Genomic DNA, 23,247 nt, shown 5'->3' with positions numbered 1-23,247 from the left:
TTTTTTGTAACGTGGTATAAAACGAAAGTTGTTACAAGAACTTCACCGCGATAACGATTAGAACTAAAATTACTTGTACCGATTTACTTTTTAGGAATAAAGCAATTGAAATGTAAGAAGTGGTTAGCAAAAGTCGCTGTGTCGGATAAAGAGCGACGAGGCCAGGGAGATGATGAAGAGAATGAAGTAAAGAAGTATAATAAAAGTATATAAACGGTTTCTCCGCGATATTGTGAGAGAAGACGTTTTAATTTTGTCCATTCAATTTCGCGATGGTTTAAGGTGAGGTTTAAACGAAAGTTTGACCGAAATTACATTGAAATGGATTTGTTGCTGTTATTAAGGGGCGGGGGGCACAAGTCTCGCCTTCTTGCGCGCCCCATTATCTTCGAAATTCCATTAAGAAAACTCCGGTGTATCCAGACTTCGGACATATTATGTACGACATAAATTTCAAACTGGTTTTCTGGATAAAATCCCGGGCTCTGTAGTGAAACATGCGCTGGTATAGTTGTTGCAGAAAAAGAGAAAAAGCGTGGATCAGAGAGGAGAGGAGAAATAGTTTAGGAAATTTTAAAGCTGAGAAATTTAAGGAAATGGTCAATTCACGTTTGTTGTGGACGATTAAACGAGAAAGTAAAGACTGCTAATGATCCAGGAAAGTTATAATGAAAGCATCAGGGGTTGATTTGAACCGTAAAGTGAAATTTGGAAGTCGAAATGCGAAGAAAGCAGAGCGATCGCACACGACGATGGAATGTATTTATGCAGGGAATGTATTTGTCGTTTCTTATAATCGATATATTGACCTCAATTGACATGGGGCTTCAATTCTTCATCACATATTCGAACTGTGAAGATATTGCGATGGCATCCAGATGAAGGACAGGTGAGGAAAGTTCAATACAGATGGCGTCGATATTGATAAACTGTTTTAAATAAAATTTCAAGAATTTACTGACGAGTTTTAACAATTTTTTAAATAATTTTGATTCTCCTCTCACTTCCCTGCATGTTTCTTAATACAGACCGCACGTTCGCAGAAAGTCAAGAATAAGAATTGACCGCTGTTAGGGTATCGTAACACCAGTAATAGAAATTAGTCCTCCAGCTAAAAACTGAATACGTGACTCCAGCAACGAGTATATTGACAGATTTATGCCCCTGGGTAGACTAATTCTATGCTTTGGAGTTTCAAAGAAGTGAAGGTGGGTAGCAGAAAGGAAAGAAAGAAAAGTTTCACCCTCGGCTCTAGACAATTTAAAAACTAAGGCGAATCCCTCCTCGTCCTCCTCCTCCCTTTCGTCCACCCGCTCCTCTACAAGCAGCGTTGCGAAATTAGGTAGAAAATTATTTAAATTATTCTTTTCCAATGGGCCAGAGAAAAAAGCGAGAACGAGAGAAAGAGCGCGAGAGAGAGAAGAGCCGTAGAGGTGTGGTTGCAGGTGCCACGCAAGAGAGGGCGAGAAGCGCGAAGGCCACTTAATAAGGAGCCGCTGACAGCGTGACAGTAAAGTAACTTCGTTCGCCGGAATTTAAAATTAGATTCATAAAAATTATTCTAATAGATTCTCCGGCTGCGGGGTGGGAAGTCACTGTGCTTCGGGGCAAATGAGGCAAATTCGATTTGACACGGGGTCGGCCGCAGAGTAAGAAAGTAAGGAAATAAAGAAAGGAAGAAAGGAAGAGGGAGAGAAGGAAGATGAGAGAGGGGCGGGACGGCTGCTGGAGTTATGCAAATGGACAATAACCGAACGTCAATCAAGAGGAAAGTTGACTCGGTCGGCACCCCGACTTATCGATGGTGAATCCCACATTTCCTGGACCAAAACTCCCCCTCGTACAGCGGGGCTTAAAACTCCCTGTGCAGAAATAAAGAACAAATCGAGGAGGAGAACGCCGAGGCTTCCGAACGCAATTTAAACTTGGCGAATATCCATACAGATGCGAGGCTGCCACCCGTCTTCGGATTTGACGAGACAGTCCAGAAACCATTCAACCATCAACCAGCTATTTCACCATTCTTGATTAAATTATCACCCGGCAACGATTCTCGGTGTGAAAGTGAACGGTTCGCATCACTTAGACGCCTACCTTCTGGACTCAGTAGTTGAAAGTCCAACAACCCCTTCAACCCCTTCATTCCTGAATTCTTCGGCGAATGTGACTATGCTAATACAGTATAGAAGTTAGCCATCATTGATGATCACTAAGAGAGGTTCACTTGATTCTGGTTCACTTAAAGATTTCTGACTCACCTCCATGGCTCAGTGATAGAATCTGGAATAACCCTGTCTTCTTCGGGATGTCAGTCGAAGGTTTCGTGTGACTGAGCTATTACAGTTCTGAAATAAACTCAATTCTGATTTCATTTGTGACCGTCATCGATGATCACTAGAAGATACTGGTCTCCTAAATTGATTCTGATCCGCCTCCATGACTCAGGATTGAAACCTGAACAATTCTCCAACCTGTCTTCATCGAGAATTTAACCGAACCTACTTTCCAAGGATCGGTGTAAAGTAGGTACGTTATTATAGCACTAAAATCAAGTAATTTCTGGCTTCACATGTATGACCATCGTCGATGATCACTATAAAAGAAATTCATCTGATAATGTTCTTCGATGACTCCATGGTAAAAACGGTTTTCTCCGATATCGAGAAAGCCACCAGGTGTAAAGCAACCCGCAGAAAGAAATCCAGAACCCTTGACCCGGGTTAAGAGGACTCGTGTAACGCCGTTGAACAACTGATGAGGCAAGGTCTACCGCCGTTGCCAGAGTGAGGAGCAAAGTAGGTATAAAGCGGAAGAGGGCAGAGAGCGAGCGAATCACCCGCTTGCACCCCTCGCCCTGACAGCCAGCCAGCCAGTGAGCCAGCCAAAGAGCACTTGTTGCTCTCCTGGCAAGCCTCGTAAGTGTTTACAAGCTAAACAACCGGCACACACGGCAAGGAATTCTATTTACCATCCCTCGCCTCGCCTTGTTGTATCCATCCTCTCGCCCCTTGCTCCGAACCGCTATTGGATACAGCACGTTGTCACGGTTACATTACCGCTGCCACCGATCTTGGTGTTAAGGACGGAAGCCAGAGCGGTCTGTGGGCAAACTTGCACATCTACTTACCACACATCCGGCGTTTCTGTGACGGGATCCGATGTCCGCCGGATCGATTGAGACGCGGCGCAACAAGCAGCCGGGTGGTAAATGGTGTCTGATTTTCCCTAGCGTATTTCGTTATATGTGTGTCTACAATTACTTGTAAATCCAAGATTCCAGCAATGGAGAAATTCACCGAAGACGCTCTCCCGCAGTCCGCGGATGTTTGTGGTTCTTTTAATTCAGGCAGGTCCACCCGTATCGTCCGAGAACTTTGACCTACGATTAACGACAACGCCTGGAAAACCCTGGATGAGTGATCACTGTCTAGTTAGCGATGTGAACTTGTCATTGCCTTTCGCCTTGGAGCATTGTATAATCCGGACGACACCAGATTTGCCTGTCCTCAGAATCAACCAACCAAGATGATGCGATACGAGAGCTTTCTTGATCGCATATTCATTGGTCTCGAAATAATTACATTTAACCCCCCTCTCTCGCATTGATATTGCCACCGTGATACAAAGACCAAACTGGATGCCATGCCAATACTGGGAAAAATTTCACGCGTTCGTAACAATTATAACGAACTAAACTGCGACGCTGGATTTTAACCAGTGGAAGGATATATTGCCCGTCTGTCTAAAGACAAGAGGTTATGAGAAAGCTGATCTATCGTCAGCAAATTTTGGAAACCAAAAAAAATCCCGTTATATTCAATGGTTGATGTTCCTTTCCGATCTGACACGACAGCACGAAAGAGTTTCGAAGAACTGCGAATGGCAGTCAATGTGCGAGCATTTGATCGACCAAGGTTGATATTGCGACATTGACATTGTGCCGTGAACCCGAGCTACGTGACTCGCAAGGGTGGATGGGAAGGAGAGAATAACAATCGAACACATTGCTCCGGTAAACCAGATTCCGAAGGGGTGAACAACCTCCGGTGTTTGTTTACCTAGTTGGCGCAGCCTTTAAAGCTCACCCTTCAATCGCAACCGTGCGTTCAAGCTCACCGATCCTTCCGCGGTTTTCAGATCAGTCCGAGACGTTTCGAGAAACAATCACTGTGGTCAAAGACTCGGCGAATCGCTTGTCCCAGTTCACCTGGCTATCAGTTCACCTGCATTTGGGGAGCCATTAGATGGATGAGAATGTAATATGTGGGTTACTAAGAAGCGAGAAAGAGAGAGAGAGAGAGAGAGATTGGGAGAGAGAGGGAGGGCAGAGCGGTACGTACGCAGGGAGTGTCATGGCAACAACGATCCATCCATCCATCCATCCATCCATCCATCCATCCCTCTTCTGACACATTTTCCCGCCGTTTTTCGTCCCTTTCGCGCTGTGCACTTTCGCCCCCCCCCCCCCCCCCCCCCCCCCCCCTCTCTGCGGTGTCGAATTTGCTCGTTCTTGTTCGAGTACCGGGCAACCGCAAAGAGTTCATGGATCTCAAACCGGGCGAGAGAGTGCCTTGAAAGGTAAGGACGAGAACCGATCATCGGGGTGTGCTCCGCGAGGGGATTGCGCAGAGCCAAATAGATGGATAGATGGATGGATAGGTGGATCCATCCCTGCTTGTGGAATTTCGCCCCTTCTTCGTTTCCATCCCGAGATCAAACGCAAAGTGGGGCTGCCTGGCTCGGCGTAGCCTCACTTGTTATGGATTGGAAGACGCGCTTAATCACCGCTCGACCGGGGCTGATCATCGAGGCTGGCGCGATGCACCGTGAACACTATCTGGAGGGCAGAAAAACTCATCGTCAACTGAACACTCCTCTCGCAATTTGACCCGAACCTTTCAAGAGTTCTTCAGAGAAGCGGAACGAATCTAATTCGTTCGGTTGAGACGATTGGAGACGGTCATGATCGTGGCAGGGTAACTACTAATCACCTCAAGCAATCGTCAACCTTGACCTAAACTGGAGAAACAGTTCTAGTATGTATGTAACAGTTATAGTATGAAAATAACAACAAAAAACGAGAACGAGAGACGGAAAGAGAGAGGGAGAGAAGAGAGAGAAGGCGTGGGCAGCGATTAGGGGAAGTGTCCTTTCGGAGTTATGAGGACCCGTCGCTGAGCCACCCGAAGCGTTTAAACAGATTACGTTGCTGGATGAGTGCGGGGCCGCCTTAAAATCACGACAAACGACCCTGTAATCACCGCGGGGAATGATAAATCTTGGAAGCTGTTCGCAGCCCAAGACTCTCCCCTAAATACATCCGTTACAATTAGCAGCGACTAAGCTCGGATCAGGTTGACTCAGAATCGCAAGCTCGAGGAAAGCTCTATGAACATTGAGTAACTCTCGCCATTCCTTTACCCCGTCAATTATCGTGCTGCAGTTGTAGATTTGTTATCCCGGTTGCAAAGTCACGTTGCCGGTTGATGAGGGAAAAGTTGATGTTTTGAAAGAACAAGGTTAGCGGCAAAGTTTACTAGTCTGAATTCCCAACGAAGATCGTTCATCCAAGACAGTTCTTATCGTGTCTGATACAGGGCGTAATGCGGGGGTGTTTCTGGACTGTCCGTCCAATAATCTTTACGAATTCCACACGATATATCGGACCGCCGAGGCAGTCGTCGTACTGTGTAAACTGTATAGCTTTCGCGGGGGCGAAACGCGAGGGTGAATCCGGGAGAGAGAGCTTAGGGGGCGAGTGCTGAGCCTGACGTCTTCATCACCCTACCAACCAGGAAACAACCCTCAAATGGGGTCGGATAGTCGCAGAGATTTTTCCTCCTTCTCCGTCCTCGGTGGCAGAGAAGAAACTTTTCGGCCGCACGTCGATGCTCGGAATTTACTCCACGATATTCAAAAGGTAGCTAAGAGAAGATTCTCGCGCGGTTCTGGGTAATTGGCTAATTAAACCCGTCAGACGATCGTCAAGCTCTGTTTATATTCCCATCGTTTATTGCCTGTTAATGCTTCTGCTGTCCCCTTTTTACTCCTGACACGCGTGTCCTTCCGCCAGGAAATAGAACCGTTATTCAAACCAAACTTGGCGGAGAGTGGTTTGAAAATCGGGAACCGAAAATAGAATGGAATAAAGTATGTGGACAAGAGGGAGAGAGGGAACGCGTAACTTCGTAATGGAGCGTCTTAACGGGATGTTAAATATGACAGAAGGAAGAAGAAGTTTCCTCCTCTGAGCTCGCTACGAATAAAAGTAATGCTTCATAAACTCCTCGGATACATTCGCATCTAATTTAACAGTCTGGCCCCCGAGCGTAGGTGGATAGGACTCCTCGCTGGAGCCATTTCCGTTTCACACCCCCCTCCCCGCCCCCCTGCAGGCTCACACGCAACATTATTTCCATTTTTATTTCATTTCACGGCAAATTTCATCTCTCTTCAACCTCAACCTCAACTTTTTCTTCTATATTATATAAACGCGGGAATTTCGCACATCCAGAAAATTTCCGCCCAACAACGGTATGTTCAAGGCGAAAGGGGGATAGAAAGGAGTTGAATGAAACAGAGTGACGCTTCTTGGGATATTACAATAGCTGAGCTAACGATAAGCCAAACGCGTCACAGGACGTGTTTCTAATTTCAAAGTTTACATAGTTTTAATTCGCTTACGACAAATTTTAGTAACGCGTCGGAGGAAACGTTTAGAAGGTTCAAAACCTGTACTCGGAAGGATTTCAATTGAATACCGTATTTGAAAATCCGCAGTGATCACCTTTTTTCATACTTCTCATTGAATTCCGAAATTTTTTCCCCGTCTTCTTTTAGATCCTGGCCCCTAGTTCGAATTTCGGTTTCTATATCCTCTCCCTCTAGGTTCTCCTGTTCAGTATCCTTTATGGCTTTGTCGCCACTAAAACTGAACCACTAAAGAACGGTTGATGCCGCTATTAGTTGGCATGACATAGGGTTATGTGGCCCGCGATGGCTGGGGACAATTCAATGTTAAATCGTCCGCTGTACCAAACTACAGTCAGATCCTTCGGCCTTGGCTCGTACAAGAATCCGCCTGGATATCGGCCTACGAATGCTCGACCGGCAAACGCGCCATGCCGCACGACGCGAAAACGCGGATTTTTATGGTCGGTGTTTATCACAATAAAAATATTTTATATATACAACTCGCTGACGTGTGCATTGGATGGCCCACTTCCCTAAATCTATTCTTCGAACCCTGTTCTGCACCGTCCGCCTTCTCGTCTCTAACCTCTATACCTATCCTCAGCCTTTCAGCGCGTTGTTCGTTATCTTCACGGATAACGATTCGCCACTCCTAAATACACGTCTCCTTAACCCCGGACGAAAAAATCGTTCGTTAAACTTTTCCCCGTTGAAAAGGAAAGAGAAAGATTGGGCGTCGATTTTGATCCGTCTCTACGTACAGAATTTCCAGCATTGTTATATTTGACACGAATTAATCCTGTCTGCGGAGATAAACTTTGTTAAGACTGTAGAATTTTATCTGTTGTAACCGATATTTTCTAGGAAATATAACAACAACGAAACAGGTGACACTGATCTTATCATGACCGTAAGGTTGTAATTTATTTCTCTTGCTTTCTTTTTCTACCAAAAACCAGGAAAAAACATTTGTTTATCGCAAATGAGGGACTGCACAGATCAGTGCATGGAAAAAGATCCGTCTAGTGTACTGCAAAATCTACTTGACATTTTTTTTTTCTCGAAATCGGGAGAGGTTTTTTTATTCAGATATTCGATACTCGGTTTCTTCTAAGATCAAACGAACTGTGCAAGTGGAAATAAAAAAACGACACGAGTTCTTCGCTGGCCTTGACGTACGGGAAAATCGGCCAATCGCGGCTGTCAGTTGACAGCCGGTGAATGGAACGGAAAATTCAAAATAATTTCCCATCTGGTGGGTGAACAAATGGAAAGAAAAAAGAGTAGAAAAAAAAAATCGGTAATTGACGATCAGCGCGCGACAGGCGCTAACGCCTCGGCCGGACTCCTTTGGAATCAGTTTATCACTGGACCGACAAGTGTAAGGGCCTCGGAGGCCTTTAAGGGCTGCAAAGCCGGCTTAACTGCCGTTCTAACGTTCGGTTTAAGGGTCAATGATATTTATGGGGACCGATAGACAGATAGGTTGGCGCTTGCTCGCGAACCTTTGTCCGTGAATCCTTTCCGTCTTAACTCACCGCCTTCCTTTCCCTCTCCGCTTCTCTTCCGCCACTCGCCCGGTTTACCGATATTCCCAAGCCCGCTTCTCTCTCATTCTTCTGCCTCTTGGCGGCTCGTTTTTCCCCCGTTTCCTTCCTGTATTCAAAACTGCCAACTACAAGAGGGTGCTGCTGGGTGACGAGACCTTTCCGTCCTTACACCGCGGCGGATCAATTCTCCGAGAGTCAGAAATCGGAAACCACAGGGGCAAGGATCATCCGATCAGCTCACCTTTAACCTCTCCGTTCCCGTGGTTTGAACCACCGTAAGATCTGGATTACATGCCTCAAGTTTGCCCCCGCGGTTAACCCCCGCCATTCGTCGGATGGTTCTATTAACGTTCGAAACGTGCTTCGATTGATGGTTCAAAAATTTTATGAAACCGCATGGTCAAGATTAGGACTTCGCACGAATCATAACTAACGAATAGCTAACAAATTTCACGCTGATTTTAAAATGACTGCGAAGAATACCGACGGTAACAATTAATCCTTCGATAAAACTGCCGACTGATCTGTCTTACAGTAGCAAAAACTGTAATTTATACTGTGCTGTGTTTGAGGCGAGGTGTTTAGGGTCTAGCCGAGTTCTTCTTGAATCTAGTTTAAGGAGAAACGAGAAGGGAGTAACAAAGCCCGGGTCTTGTTGGGAGTAGAAGAAGAGCCCTGAAGGATCTGGAAGAGAAAGAGGCGACTGAGTAGTTGGCGCCGATTAAGCAAATCGCATTATAAGTTGGTAGATGGTATAGGTGGGTAAGACGACTGGCTGCTGCACCAAACTCCTCGTTCACTTTATATACATTAAGACGAACTCGTTCGAGACCATCCAGTCAGCCAGCCAGTCTGCTGCTCGGTTCAGCAGCACCACTTGAGACATTGGGATGCGAAAACTGTAACAAACTTCTGAAATCACTCATCCCCAGCTCTACTCCACGGATGATAATTGTTTAATTGAATTTATTCAACAATGGCACCAGATTTGTCAAGTGTCACGATAATTCCAGCGTGGCCGGATGGGGAGAAGCCTTCGAGCTCTCTTTACTCTCCTAACGGCAGCGACTGTCTGTCCTTTGCGAATCGAAAAAGTTGGCAAGTTTTAAGGAACTGTTAGAGGGGGGCAGGGTCGGGGAAAAATGTAATTACTTGGCTCGTTCCTCCCCTCATTTCTCTCCCCGGGCATCGGCGACGCCGAGTGACGTCCGCGCGACGTCGCGGATTAAGGAGCCCGCTCGGCGTCGCGACGTTTACTTTTTCGTCTCTATTCGGGAATTAGCCGGGCGTAGAAGTAACTCGATTCCATGGGTAGTTAGCGACGGGAATCGCGTACCTAATGCGGCCGAGTCATAAGTTGGAAAGTTCTTCTTCTCCTTCTTCTTTCACCTCTCTCCTCCCCTCTTATAATGCAGGGCCAGGGGTGACGCCCCCCGTCCTCGAACTACGCGAATATGCGACTGCAAGAAAGAGTCGTCCAATATTTCAACCCTCCCCGCTTCCCACTCACCACCCATTCGCAACCCCGTCGACGATTCCGCACCGACTATCGCTACCGACCACTTGAAATATCTTGTCGCAGTAACGAAACTTTTCAACTACGGTACGTGCACCCGCCTTGCCTTATACATACGTGCTCGGTTGGAAACATGCTGACGTTTACTTCCAAACCGTTCGACATTCCTCCAACTATTTCACGAGAGATAACGCCACGCGGTCTCCCGACGGGGTGTCAAACCGTAATTCCAATCTTCAAACGTATAACCACTTTGGTGGAGAGAAGAGACCGAAGCGGGATGATTTTACAATACGTTTTTTTCCAGCGTCGATCAAGAGAAAGTTCTATTTGATCACTTTGACTTTAATGTATTCCTCATTGCAGACATCTTTGCAATGAGATAGTTCGATTTGACAAGCTGGAAAGAAAAATCATAGTTATATGTATCTTTAATGTGAAAATCCACTTACCGCTTCTTACGTCAAGCCTTTCGATCCGTAAACCTTGGGCAGACTTTATTCAGAATGTTAGGAATGTTTGACTTCGATAAGATTGGGTTTAGTTGCGAAACAAATCGGTTACATTCCTAAAAAGCAACAATTCATAATATTTATGCTGGAATTCACTGTTTACGATATAAGGCAATCGTGTTCAATTATCTGTGATGAAAGCAATCACATGCAACGAATCTATCGCGTAGGTATGTTTGGAGATTTATTATCACCGTCAGCCTTTTAATACCATTTGTCGTTTTCGAGCCAGCTTAAATCCGCCGTTATCAACGAGCGGTTGTGTAAATTAGCCCTTGGGACGAGGAACAGCTCTTGAATGTCGCATCGTCTATCTCTTTCTCGGCAGCACCCTGAGAGTATAAGCGTAGGTATCGAGCCGAGTCCTTCGTCACTCTGACCTCTAAATTACCGCCGACCCGTTCACTCCACTCGAACGCCGCGACTGTTGGCCTGTGAGAATGAGGGGCGGAAGGAGAGGGCGGGGGCGCTAAACGCTCACCGCCAGGACTAGACCGACCATCCCTCGACTCACGGGGGTGGGACGAAGCTCAACCGAAGCCGCGGGCCGCTGGCGCCAACTCGGCGCGTCGCGGCGCCACGTGGCCACCCCTTCAACCCCCTCACTCTCCCCACCCCCACGCCGCCGTTTCTTCCGCCTCCCTTATTCCCGTGACCCTAAGGGACTCCGACGCCACTCACACCCCCGGCCTCCTTACCTACGTCTTCGATGTCTGATGTCGTTCAGAGGGTGCGCATCTTGCACCCTTCCCAACGATTGACCGTTCTCGAGCAAAGCGCACATCAGGCGAGTCTATCAATTGAAAGGACTGATACAGCAACTTCCTGCAACTTTAAGAGACCTCGCACAAGTTAGTCATGAACTGCTTCGCGTGACTTCAGGTGTATTCGTCGTGGTGACTTGAATATGATTCACCTAATTTTTAGGTAGCCCAAGGGACCATTTAATCGACATGAAACAAAGACTCTTAGTTGAACTGCAGCTGACCAAGTGACAAGTGGCGTTCAATTGACATTATGTCTTCAAGTGAACTAGATTGACTACGCCTCACTTTGCCTGGCTGCAAAATACTGTCATTCCAGTTCTGAGGACTGTATTGGATGCACTGTATGTGTAACATGGCATTCAGTTGACCTGGTACTGACCAAGTGACAAGTGAAGTTCGAATGACTTCTGCATCGCCTGAGTTCAAAAGACTTTGGTATTCCAGTTTCGGGTATTACATTTTGTGGGGATCTAGTGACTTTCAGGTGAAATGCAAAGATCGCGGATTACTTCAACTGATTCGGTGCGACTCCGCATTACTTCAACTGACCAAGCGACAAGTGGGAGTCAAGAAGCAACCTCATAACTTTTAGTGAACTGGAATAGCTTCCCTTGATATAAAAATATTTGAAATGAAACTTCATGTCAACCGCACTACACACAAATTCAAGAATCGTTAGCTCATCGCTCTTTTATCACAGCCATGAGAAACTAATCAACAATTTTGAACTCGTATTAATGTATATGCATAAGTATAACGTGCGATATAATGAAACCGACCATTAAACGAATTCCCGTTGTTTATTTTTTTCAACAGTTTTTACCTTTGGCCATTATTCATTTGCGAATATTCATACTTCGTTTTGGTTCCTTTCTTTATTCCGCGGAAAAAGAGGCGGAGAGTTTTCGGGGGTTTCTGTGCAGTTTGAATTACTTGCAGACCAATCCGTGTACACCGGGGGAAAAATATAGGAATCGAGTTATAACGGAGGGGAAATAGAGGGTCGGCAATAATTTACGGTAGTGTCAATTTTTCAGAAATTAACCGCGTTACACTTGCACCGAAAGGTACGGTACGTCCTGCTATAAATTTCCGGACGGCGGGGGCTTCGGTGCCGATCTAGAGAGGAGTTGCCCAGTCGCGGGTAACAAACGCGTAACAACGTAACCGTAACGTAACGTAGCGTAATTCAATCGGTGGGGAATTTCCGCTAACGCGATTCTGAACTCTGATGTATCGATGCGAGAGAAGAATTTTCCCTCCATCTATCGTATCGTATCGTTACATATTTGCGGATGATCTATACAGATACGTGGCTGCAGCGACGATCCATGCGAATATGACGTATCTGTTCTTAAAATTCAAAACCTTGTAATCGACATTGCAAATAAACTTTGTTTTTATAATTTTTTATTGTTCTTTGTTTGTTTACGTTCGCGTCCGATTTGCTGTATGATTCGATCATCAGTCCGGAAAGAAGATCGAGGTAAAACCGTGAAAGGAGGATAGAAGACGCGATTGAAAAATTGAGAAAAGCTGCGGAGAGAGAGGCCGGGGGAGCGTCAAGCGTTGGGGAAGGTGAACGGAGGAAGTATGAGGTGGAGAGAGGGGGCGGAAAATCTATTTTTAAGATTTAGCTACTCGGCGGCGCCCGACTCGACCACACGCGAACTTTGCAGCTCTGCAGCGACACGCTTGTACCGCGAATCGCGGTTCCGAACCTCGTAAATATGCCCGCCAAACTCCTTCTCCTCTCCCTCTGTTTACGGGCCGACACTTGTGTGCGTACGCTTAGGTACTGCAGAATTGCGGAAAGCGAAATTCCGTGACGGCAGAATTCTTATTATAAATTTTATCCCGAACCTTTTCCACTTGCGCGTGGCTCCGGGCACTCCGTCTTAGGATACGCCACTGCATCCGAACCGTAAGGCGAGATGAGATAAGAATAGGAAAGGAAAGAAACTGCGGGGGCTGCAGCCGCCCCCGTCATCTGCCTAGCAACCCTCGACCCCTTCGCGGTGCAGCTCGCTGATAGAAAAATCCATGGTGTATCGTGTATTTTCAACGGTTCAAAGCGTTCGAGCATTAGTGACATCCGTTTCAAATATAATCCTCGGTGCTCAGAGAGTAGGAGAAATTTTATTTCCTAAGATCGGTTGCGAATTATAATGAAATTGGTATTGTTACAATGACGGTTTGAATGTTGTGCGAATTATATGAAAATATGCTACAAGTAACTGTATTTAATCTGATTATAATTTTCGATGGTAAAATTACCTGGTTATCGTAATCTTAAATCTGTTTGGGTCACTACGTCTTTTTTCTATCGAATAAGGTCCTCAAAAACATTTTTATTGTTTCGCTAACGTGAAATTATCCCGATAATTGAAAGAAAATATAGTATGAGTGACCATAATCGAAAAGAATAAACGGTCACGGTTACAAAACTTATGTCTCATTTTTTTGCTACTTGGAACCGTATTTTTCGGTTATGGTGAAGAATGAAAATAATTGGGGACCGTATAAGAACCAAACTCGAAATTTTCTGCTAACTCGTGCCATAATTTTGAGACTCGATTGATGCATCGTTTTTCAGTCGAAATATCAACAAAAACGCAAAAGGAAGTTAGAATTGAAAAAAAAAAAAATTTCCGGCTACGTAATCGAAACCTGCAGCCGAATATAAAAATCCTAGATAAAGCCTGCAGCTGTAGCATCGTGTGCTAATTGGCGCCCTGAATTGGGAGAAGTGGAAAAACCAATTGCGAAATCTGAATCCATTAGTCGGGTGCTTCCACTTTTCCTGCGTTTTTCTTCGGGTACCCCCCCGCTGCTAACGCCTCTTCGCTCATATGTGTATGTGTATAGATTTGCAGACGCGTGAACGAACTCGTTCGTTCTTCCGTGACGTGGCGATCTTTCATCCCGAATTCACAGGCAGACGTGCTACTCGTGTGATTTTTTATTTATTTTTTCTTGTTCGCTGCGCGCTTGAACGCCCGAGTGACGATATTACGTGAGAACGGTTTTGACAATGTCGCTCGATGTCGATTGTTTGAACTATAAATTAAAAATTAAGCAACTAAATTTCGCATTTTTACCGAACTTCGTATCATGCAATCTACCCCGAAAAGAAACCGGGGGGTGAAATTTCCCATCATCCTGGAAAGCGCGGGTAAGATTCGTAGGAACTGTACAGCGTCTCCTCTCCTCCGACAACCATTTCTAATAATCCTGCAAACAGCGAAAATCAGCAGCGTCGCTGTTCACTGTTAACAGCATCGTTTATCAGCCATTGACATCAGCGTCGAGGCATGACGTCACATAATGCCGGTCCGTCAGCAGTGAATGCCTCTTGCCTATCCCCATTTCGACTTCGAATGCGTCTCGGTATATACGCATGTATAGACGAAGAATCGCAGCGTCGTAATCGAGCCATTCGAATTCGAGGCGAAACGGTCGCCGTTCGTTCTCTTCTATTCCTTGGACTGTACATTGTACGTCTCGTGACGTTTTCAAGTAACGGGAATCAATCCCTTAGTTCCTTCGTTTTCACAGGGAAAGCGAAAATGCAATGGGAGGGGATGACGAAAGCTAGAAATTTTTAGTTTGAACGTAAATCAGGAGATTCATCCGGAGGTGCGATAAACCATTTGCATCGCTGATAAATTTGCAAATCGAATTAAAAGTTCCGCTAAACAATGTTTCGAACCTCGAAACACTGCCGCCCCTCGTATCGTGCGATTAAGGGCACTGTTGTCCTGACACAAAACGCGCTGAATTCGAAAAGAGGAGGTAAAAAATAAAAAAAGAAAAAAAAAGTAAAAAAAAAAAAAAAAACCGTATAAAAAGTAGAAACCTGCAAACGCAAGCGAATTCCCCTACGGTGGAACTTTTTAATATTCCAAATGAACAAGTCGCGGATTGTATTCCCGCGCCGCGGAGACGAGGGCAACTTTTTTTCGTATTGTTTTTTTGTTCAATCCCCGATAAATAGCTTGCCGAATCAAACCCCATATCGAATCAAAGTGTCGTTTATTGATACGAGCGGTCCTAAACGTCGGTCGAACTACGATCGTCGACGTGGTTATAGGGTTGGGGTTTGGTAAGAGTTTGTCCGTCGGTGGGCCGCGGATTACTTTTAGAAAAATTTTTCCGTACGTCTAAGCAGAGATCCAAGATTTAGATTAAGTTGAAATAAAAGTTTCCCTCTTAACCTCGAGTTCGTATCAGTCCGTGGAATAGTTCCCTCGATCCAGTCTATAATACGACGTTTCGTGCTGGCCGATAGGTTTCGTCTTAATTGCATCGCTTCCTTGATGGCCGTCGACCGATTCACTCCGAATAATAACGCCGGAGATATCCAAAGTATCGGAGGACGCCATCTGCCGGCGGAAAACACGCGGCTAATCAGAGAACTCCCCGTATTTAGTTATGAAAATCGCTTTTCAAACCGCATTTAGACTCCGCCTTTTCTCCTATCGATAAAATAAGGTACCAATAGCATCCCGAGAATCATTCCGTCCCTCTATACACGCGCAATTTCCTCCATACGATCAGCTGATCGTTCGGCGTGACGCCATCTTGTACCGCCTCACGCAATCAGTGATATTTATTCCTGCTTACTCGATGACCGGTTTCAAATATTTATACCTATCCTTTATAATCTATTAAAATTCTGAGAGAAAAAGTGATATTTATTTATTGATACTCATCAATATATTTTACCTGATAATTGCTATAATAGAGCCGTCAATTGGTAATAATAATAATAACAATAATGAAGAATCGGTGTTATTTTTTTAGTTTCAGATGTACGCGGAGGGCTGCAGTATAAGACCGTGGAAGGATTGGTTTGTGATAAAGTACAGTAGGTTATTTTAATTTCTTTTCCCATCGTCCGTTTTTGTTCAGTTTTTGCAACTTTTCTTTCCCCGACAACGATATAACCGCCTGTATACGTACTTCAAAAGAAAATATAAATCAGCTTAAAACACAGACAAAAATAGATGCCAGCCTACACACATTCAACTATAAATAAATGAGTACATATATATGTGTATATATGTATCTTATATGTACGATTAATTAGTGCAATTGGTGCAAAGATGAAAGAGAGAAGAGAAAGAGGAGAAAAGAAACCAACAACAACAACAATGACGAAAAATATTTAACTATATGTTAAATGTAATCTAGGATTCTGTTTTTATAGGTGCTCAAATGGTAGTGGAATTAAATAATATAACGATAAAAAACAACAACAACAACTAAACAAATGAAATAATAATGTTAATGAAAGTAGACGTAAGTAAATAAGGAATTAAGTTATTGAGTAAGTAGAAAGAAGGAGGGGGGACGGGGGGGACGGGGGGGGGATTAAATTTGAAAAACTTGGAATAAAATGAAAAACGCGACGCGATGTGAATTTTCTTCAACGCTACGTGGGATCCACTGCTCGACGGAATTTCAAATTCCCAAAATAATTTTTTCTCTTCAATGTTCAATATCCGTTGATACTTCATACCTCAAAAAGAGATTAAAAACATGATCGGGAAAAGAAACCGTAGCCATGGATATTCTCGTAATCACCGCGTTAAGTGTTTGAATATTGTTTGCAAATGAAGATATTCGTTTGCATTATTGAGATTACCCAAACACTTTGCATACAATAAATTACACATGCACGCGTCGTACAATGTGTGAGTGTTACGTATACATGTAAAACCTATCGTTCCATTCGTGGCTCGTGTGTATTTTTATTTTTATTTTACATCATTGGCCTGATAAATTTCTAAAAATATCATTAACAAGCGTACAACGAGATATTATTGTTTTTTTTTTTTATTTTTTTTTTTTTCTGTTGCCTCCCTTCCCCCCATTTTTATTGTCACCGATGACCACGAACGGTTTTCAAAACTTTATACGATACGTTTACTATTCTATACATACGCCCTAATATATATAATTATTACCAATACGTACATACAATTTAGAGTTAGAAAAATTTAAAATTAAACATATGTGTATATATATATGTGTGTGTGTGTATATATGTATATACACATACATACATATATATATGTACTTATATCAATTAGCATAATATACGTAACTACTGCCTATGTGTACCTGATGCGTACGTATAGGTTTACACGTTCGTTAGTGTTTTTATTACTTTTTTTTTTCTTCTTATTCCGATTTGGAAGGGGGTCTAGGGACGGATGCGAAGCTGTAAGTTTAACCGTCTTTTTCCATCGACGAAAAAAAGATTTATCGTGGAGAAAATTATTTTATAAGGAAATACTCTGCCATATGTTAAATATTATGCACATGCTCATATATATGTATATGTAATATATATATATACGTATGTATGCGATTGTATCTATATTGCATATTATGTTTTGAAGATAAGAGACGGTGCGAATATCGAATCGCCCCATAATTTACGAGAGGTTCAGCGATCGTGTAAACTGTAGTGAAAAAAGGAAGTGATTTCGATATAGTATATATATAAATATATAATATATTACTAATGTATATTATCGTTATTTTTAGTTTTCTGTTTTTTTTTTGTTCATTAATGATCGTTCATTTATTCGTACGGGTACACAAATCAAGTCAATAATTTTAACTTTTAGACGCTCATTTTTATATAATACATACGTAAATACATATGCGCATGCATAGAAACATATACGTTAATACACGTTATACTTGCAATTATATTATCGTTATTCATCATGCTTCCCTGCATATATTTTTACGGGAAACTGTGGTTTAACTCTAGTTACGCATTTTACATTATTTTTTTTTTTGTTCATCATTGTTTTAATCAAATCCCCCCCCCCCACGGTTCATAAATACTGACGACGCGACAGGTATCGGTGGAGATCGGCAGGATCAACCTTTCGAAAAATCATTGCAATCGATCCCTCAGAAGTATGACATTATATCATGAAAAGTTCTTGTTATTTTTTAGTGAAAAATGAAAAAATCGAATCCCCAGAGTTCTGTTACCACTTAGGGAAGTTGATAAAAATACTTCAACTATAATGATATAATAATAATCGAAAAAGTCTCGGTATTAAAAACCGCGCGTTATCAAGTTTTGCGTAGTAGTTTCATTTTTATTCTTCAATTTATTTCCATAGCATTGATGAATCTCGCGCATGAGAAAGAAGGAAAAAAAACGCAGGAAACCAAAAAAATTACGTACGGAGACCAAATAAAGATAAACGAATAACATTTTCACGTTGAAAATATAAGTCTAGGAACCTGCAGACGATAGATGACAGATATAGAAAAAACCGAGAGGGGGGAAGACCGGAAATAATTGGCGTTGAAATCAATGCGTTTAACGTTGCTAAAATTGCAGAGTATATGCGAAGAAGAGTGACGATGATGATGACAATTTTAATGATGATTATACCTGTAGCGTAAAAATATTATATAGAAAATTTTTTGCGGCATTCGCGTCAATGCAGCATTTAATGCGATATTCAATGTTATGCATACACATATACCCATATAGAGTGTTTGAGAAACGGTGGAACGGCGACGATGAAGAAGAAAAGGGAGGTGAAGAATTGAAAACAATAGAATGAAGAGAATTCCAATAGGTAGACAAAAATTATTTCACCCAATCAACAATGCAAGCAACCTCTTAGAATGGGCGTATCGATTTTGATGCCCAATCTCACCCTGATGTTACGTACGTACATGCATACAACGATCTCTGTTGTCCGAAACTAACCTCATATATACTAAGCTGTCGTGTGTATATATATGTATTTACATCAGTCAGTTGAATTACACACATGTCTAAACACATATATACACACGTATTATAAGTAGCCTGTAATAAGTAGCCTAATAGATAAATGAATAGTTAAGGCTCTGTATGATAAAGAACAATACGGGAGAATATATAATATATATATTCATATATATACATATATATGCATATATAAAATATGGCATACCATTATACATATAGATAAAAGTGATAGGCGCATTATTATTATTATTATTATTATTATTATTATTATTATTATTATTATTATTATTATTATTATTATTATTACAACTATTACTAGTACTACATCTACTACTACTACTATTATTATTATCATAAATATATAATGAAATGTTAGACGTAATTGAATATTATGATTAGATTAATTTACAAAAAACAAAAAAAAAAAAAAAATCGATATAATTTTCATTATATACATATATGCATATACATAATAATATAATATACCTTAATTAAAATTATTATGTATGATAAATAATTGTGGTGATCACGATTGTAACGTGTGGTGCAGGTGTTATTTTTGACAGTTAATAAAAACAATTTAAAAACGAAGAAAAGTAAGAAAACGAAACACTGTAACACGATTCACGGTAGTGATGATTGAACGAGTAACAAAATAATGCTAATTGTTTTCCTCCATCAACATTCATGTACTCACTTTAAATTTTCACTTTTATCTCTATTTGTTTCTCTATACTTTTTTCTCACACCTTTTACAAACTGATGTACAAGTACTACATACACACAAGGTTATCTGTAACACATACATACATATTATATACCATGTATATTAGGGTGATCCTTACTTAGGGTGTTGATGATTTTTTTTCAGACCAACCCCCCAAATCGACTATAAATAATTCAAAAACAATTTCCTAATTCTTTCAGATTTTTATATCAATTCTAACCCGTGTCTGTAAATGGATGGATATCGCCATTTAAAATACACTTGTTTCAGATACATTCTCAGCATATATTTTATTGTAAGAGTGACGATGTTCGAATCAATCTGTAATTGCGAAGATTTAGTGAGTATTAGTACTACTATCTGAGGAAAAATTCGTTTCACCATAACGACCAATTTCGACGAATTGCACGCCGTAGAAATTTGACGTTTTCTTTTTATTTATAAGAAATGCAACTGTCTATATTACCTGGTATGATGATGTGAATTTTTTCTCAGATAGTAGCACTAATGCTCACTAGAACCTCACATTCATGGATTTTTTCGAACATTATTACTCTTACAGAAAAAAATATATACTAAGAACGTGTCCGAAACACGTGTATTTTAAATTGGGAAATCCTTCCTCTTACAGGCATGGGTTACAGTTGACATAAAAATTTGAAAAAAATTGTGAATTGTTTTTCTATTATTTATAGTTGATTTGGTGGGGTGATCCGGAATAAATTCGTCAACATTCTAAATCAGGACCACCCTAATATATATATATATATATGTGTGTGTGTGTGTGTGTATGTGTGTGTGCGTGTGTGTTCATGTATGTATGCATGTGCACTATACATATATTATCTAACTTTTGTGGTAGCTCCGGTTCTTTGTTACAGCCTGTTCAATATGTAGGATAAGCGTTGAATTTGAGATCTAGGATTGTTTTGCTCCGCGAAAGTTGGCAATCAAAAAAAAAAAAAATTTTTAAAATTATGAAAAATTTAATCTGACGCCAATATAGCACTATTTAGCGAACAATAACAGTTACTATTGTAACGGTGCGTTAATAGCGACGGTGAGTTTTTAGCACGGATATTCAAGGAATCAAAGAATTAGAAATAATTGATTGAATAAACAAACGTTCGGTAAGTTTTACCGAGTTAACATAAATTTGGTATCTGTATAATACGTAAAAATGCACGATGTGAAATATGGTATGCATCAATTTTATCAAATAATACGAACAAGAGTAGGTATTGATATTATTCCAAACCGAGACGTTAATTGTTATTATTATTGTTATTGTCGCGTGACAAAACGCTCCTTCATTTCCCGTTTCTGCACGATCTTTTTCCATCGTAGTTGGACAAATCATATGCAATTTCAGTTGTACAAATATAAATATAGATATGTTTTTCACACGCCTGAATTAGCACGCGTATAACAATACGTGTGGCCTTAGACTGCACGCATTGAAATTGATTCTAGTAAACTAGTCGAAGAAGTTGAGAAAAAAAAAATATACAAATTAGAGAGACAAAAAAATCGCAATACTGTGTAAGAATATTTTTAAAAGTATTGAAAATTATTATAAACAAAAAAACTACCAAATACCTCGTAGCTAGAAATTCGAAGCAGGAATAACTTGTCGGTAGTCATAGTAATACAGTTACACGTGAACAAGAATGCGTACGCGCGTAATTTGGATAAGTATGTTATTGATACATCATGTTATAATGAGAAAAAGTAATCGTTGAGTTTTTACACGCAACGTAGTTACCGGGGGAAGAGGGAAAGATAAAATTAAATAGAACAGGCGTACGTTTCCAAACATATAATTATAAACGATCCGAATGTAATTAAATTATATTACATATACGTATTCTGACGTACGCTCGCTGCATTGACGCGAATTACATTTCATATTTAGTCGCGTACTTTTTAATTTCCTTTGGCCTTGTTCAGTTAGTTTATTGTTATCTTGTTTTTTATACTTTATCTCCATCTGCAACGGCTAGGGCCCGAAGTAATCTCAGGCAAGTTGAAGATGATCGATTCTTGGAATCTGGGTGAAAATTCGAGACGGCCGCATCTTTGAATTTCACGCAGTGTTGAACATATGAATATATGAATAAATAAGTATATACATGTAATACGGCTTAGTGAAAGATTAGCTAAAATTCAACAAAGTTGATGTGAAAAAAATACATGTACCTATATTACGTATATCATTATTACATTATTCTGCATGTGACGAATGAAGATAAACACAGTGCATACGTCACACAATATACTGTTGATAAGATAGTTGAGAAAAGAAAAAATGAATCACCAGTAGGCTGACAGCAAACGAAAGGCGAACATAGCGAAGAATATTAAAACCATGTACACATTAAATGTTAAGCACAATTTTTAACATGGAATATAAAATATATACAATATATATATATGTACACTCATACATAGATATATGTGTGCGTACATACCTATGGTTTTATTCGCTTCTGTTTCAGCTGAATAGCACAAGAAAAAAAAATGATATGAAATAAAATACATTTTACTTCACTGAGCCTTTCACGTTTCGCGCGTCACTAATCGACTCTTCCTGTTGCGATGAAGGAAGAAGGAATTTTTCTTTGCACAATTCATTATTCTTGGTACTCGAGTTGATTTATTTTATTGCTAGCGGCGAAGTTCACCGAGCAAATATCGCGACACTTGAACGTGGATTATTATATCGTATAGCACATAGCATATGGATTATGTACATTCGTACTAACCGAGATACATTACGAAGAGAGGGAAATTATTACGACGGAGGAACAGGAAAAAAAGGAGTGGGAGGAAAAAAGGCAGTAGATAGATGCAGTTTCGAAATATCTTTCCCTGCGTGCGAATCATTAGTCAATGTCGACGAGAAGAATGGCGCATCCTAGCATCTTCCGCGCTCGACGGGGAGGTTCGCAGGGCTCTGGAAGGGTCGGGCTTCCGAGGTTGAATCGGACAGGAAGGAACAGCCTTAAAATAGAACTAAGTGCAAGGGTAGAAAGCAGTTCTCTCTCTTTCTCTCTCTCTCTCTCTCTCTCTCTCTCTCTCCTTCTATCTCTGTCGTATCTCGTTGTACGACGCGTACAATATTTGCACATCGAGAAAAAGGATCGGGTGCAGGTTGACTTATCAAGATTTTCCATGATTCGATGGAACCTCTTCTTCCGCGAGCCTCCGGCAAAAATTGCGACGCTTATCAAGCTATGGTAGGAAAAGCGTGGTTCGCTTAAGATTTTAGTTGAACTTTTAAGCGGTGCGCGCGCCTATGACGAGCGCATACTGTACCAATTGGCGCGAGACTTTACCGAACTTCTTGTTAAAATAGCCCGGTTATTATACGTTTTTATGCGAAGCAGTGCAAGGATATTTGCGATATCAGGTTAAGGTAGGTATCTTAAGGTACGTACATCAAAAGTGGAAAATAGTCTCGAGAGTTTCACGGAGGGTGAAAATCGCTCAGTAGTTCGGGAATCAAGGGGAGGCGAAGCGGCGGACGAAGTGAAAAGATTTCTTTCCGTGTAACAACAAGGAGCCAAAATTAATATGCAACACGATTGATTAATGTGTCGAGGATGAACGAGCGGTTGTTCACGAATTACGTGAGAAGAGGGGAGAGATGGAGGAGCGCAGTTATGCAGTTTCCCAGGATCTGATATTCCGCAGGATGCG

At 41.6% G+C, this 23,247-nt stretch overlaps 1 protein-coding gene across 5 annotated transcripts in view; it reads left to right on the top strand.

The window, feature by feature from the left end:
* Window positions 1-18,602, top strand: part of LOC107221541 (forkhead box protein O) — a 138,817-nt gene extending 120,215 nt beyond the window's left edge. For all 5 annotated transcript variants that reach the window (XM_046736626.1, XM_046736624.1, XM_046736623.1 and 2 more), the window contains exon 9: window positions 15,845-18,602. The gene's annotated coding sequence lies outside the window, so the exon portion shown is untranslated. The remainder of the gene's footprint in view (window positions 1-15,844) is intronic.
* The last annotated feature ends 4,645 nt before the right edge of the window (window positions 18,603-23,247 follow it).

The sequence above is a fragment of the Neodiprion lecontei genome, chromosome 4, assembly GCF_021901455.1.
Source record: "Neodiprion lecontei isolate iyNeoLeco1 chromosome 4, iyNeoLeco1.1, whole genome shotgun sequence".
Lineage (NCBI taxonomy): Eukaryota > Metazoa > Arthropoda > Insecta > Hymenoptera > Diprionidae > Neodiprion > Neodiprion lecontei.
Note: the sequence above shows the minus strand (reverse complement) of the source record. Positions and strands in the feature narration are given on the sequence as shown.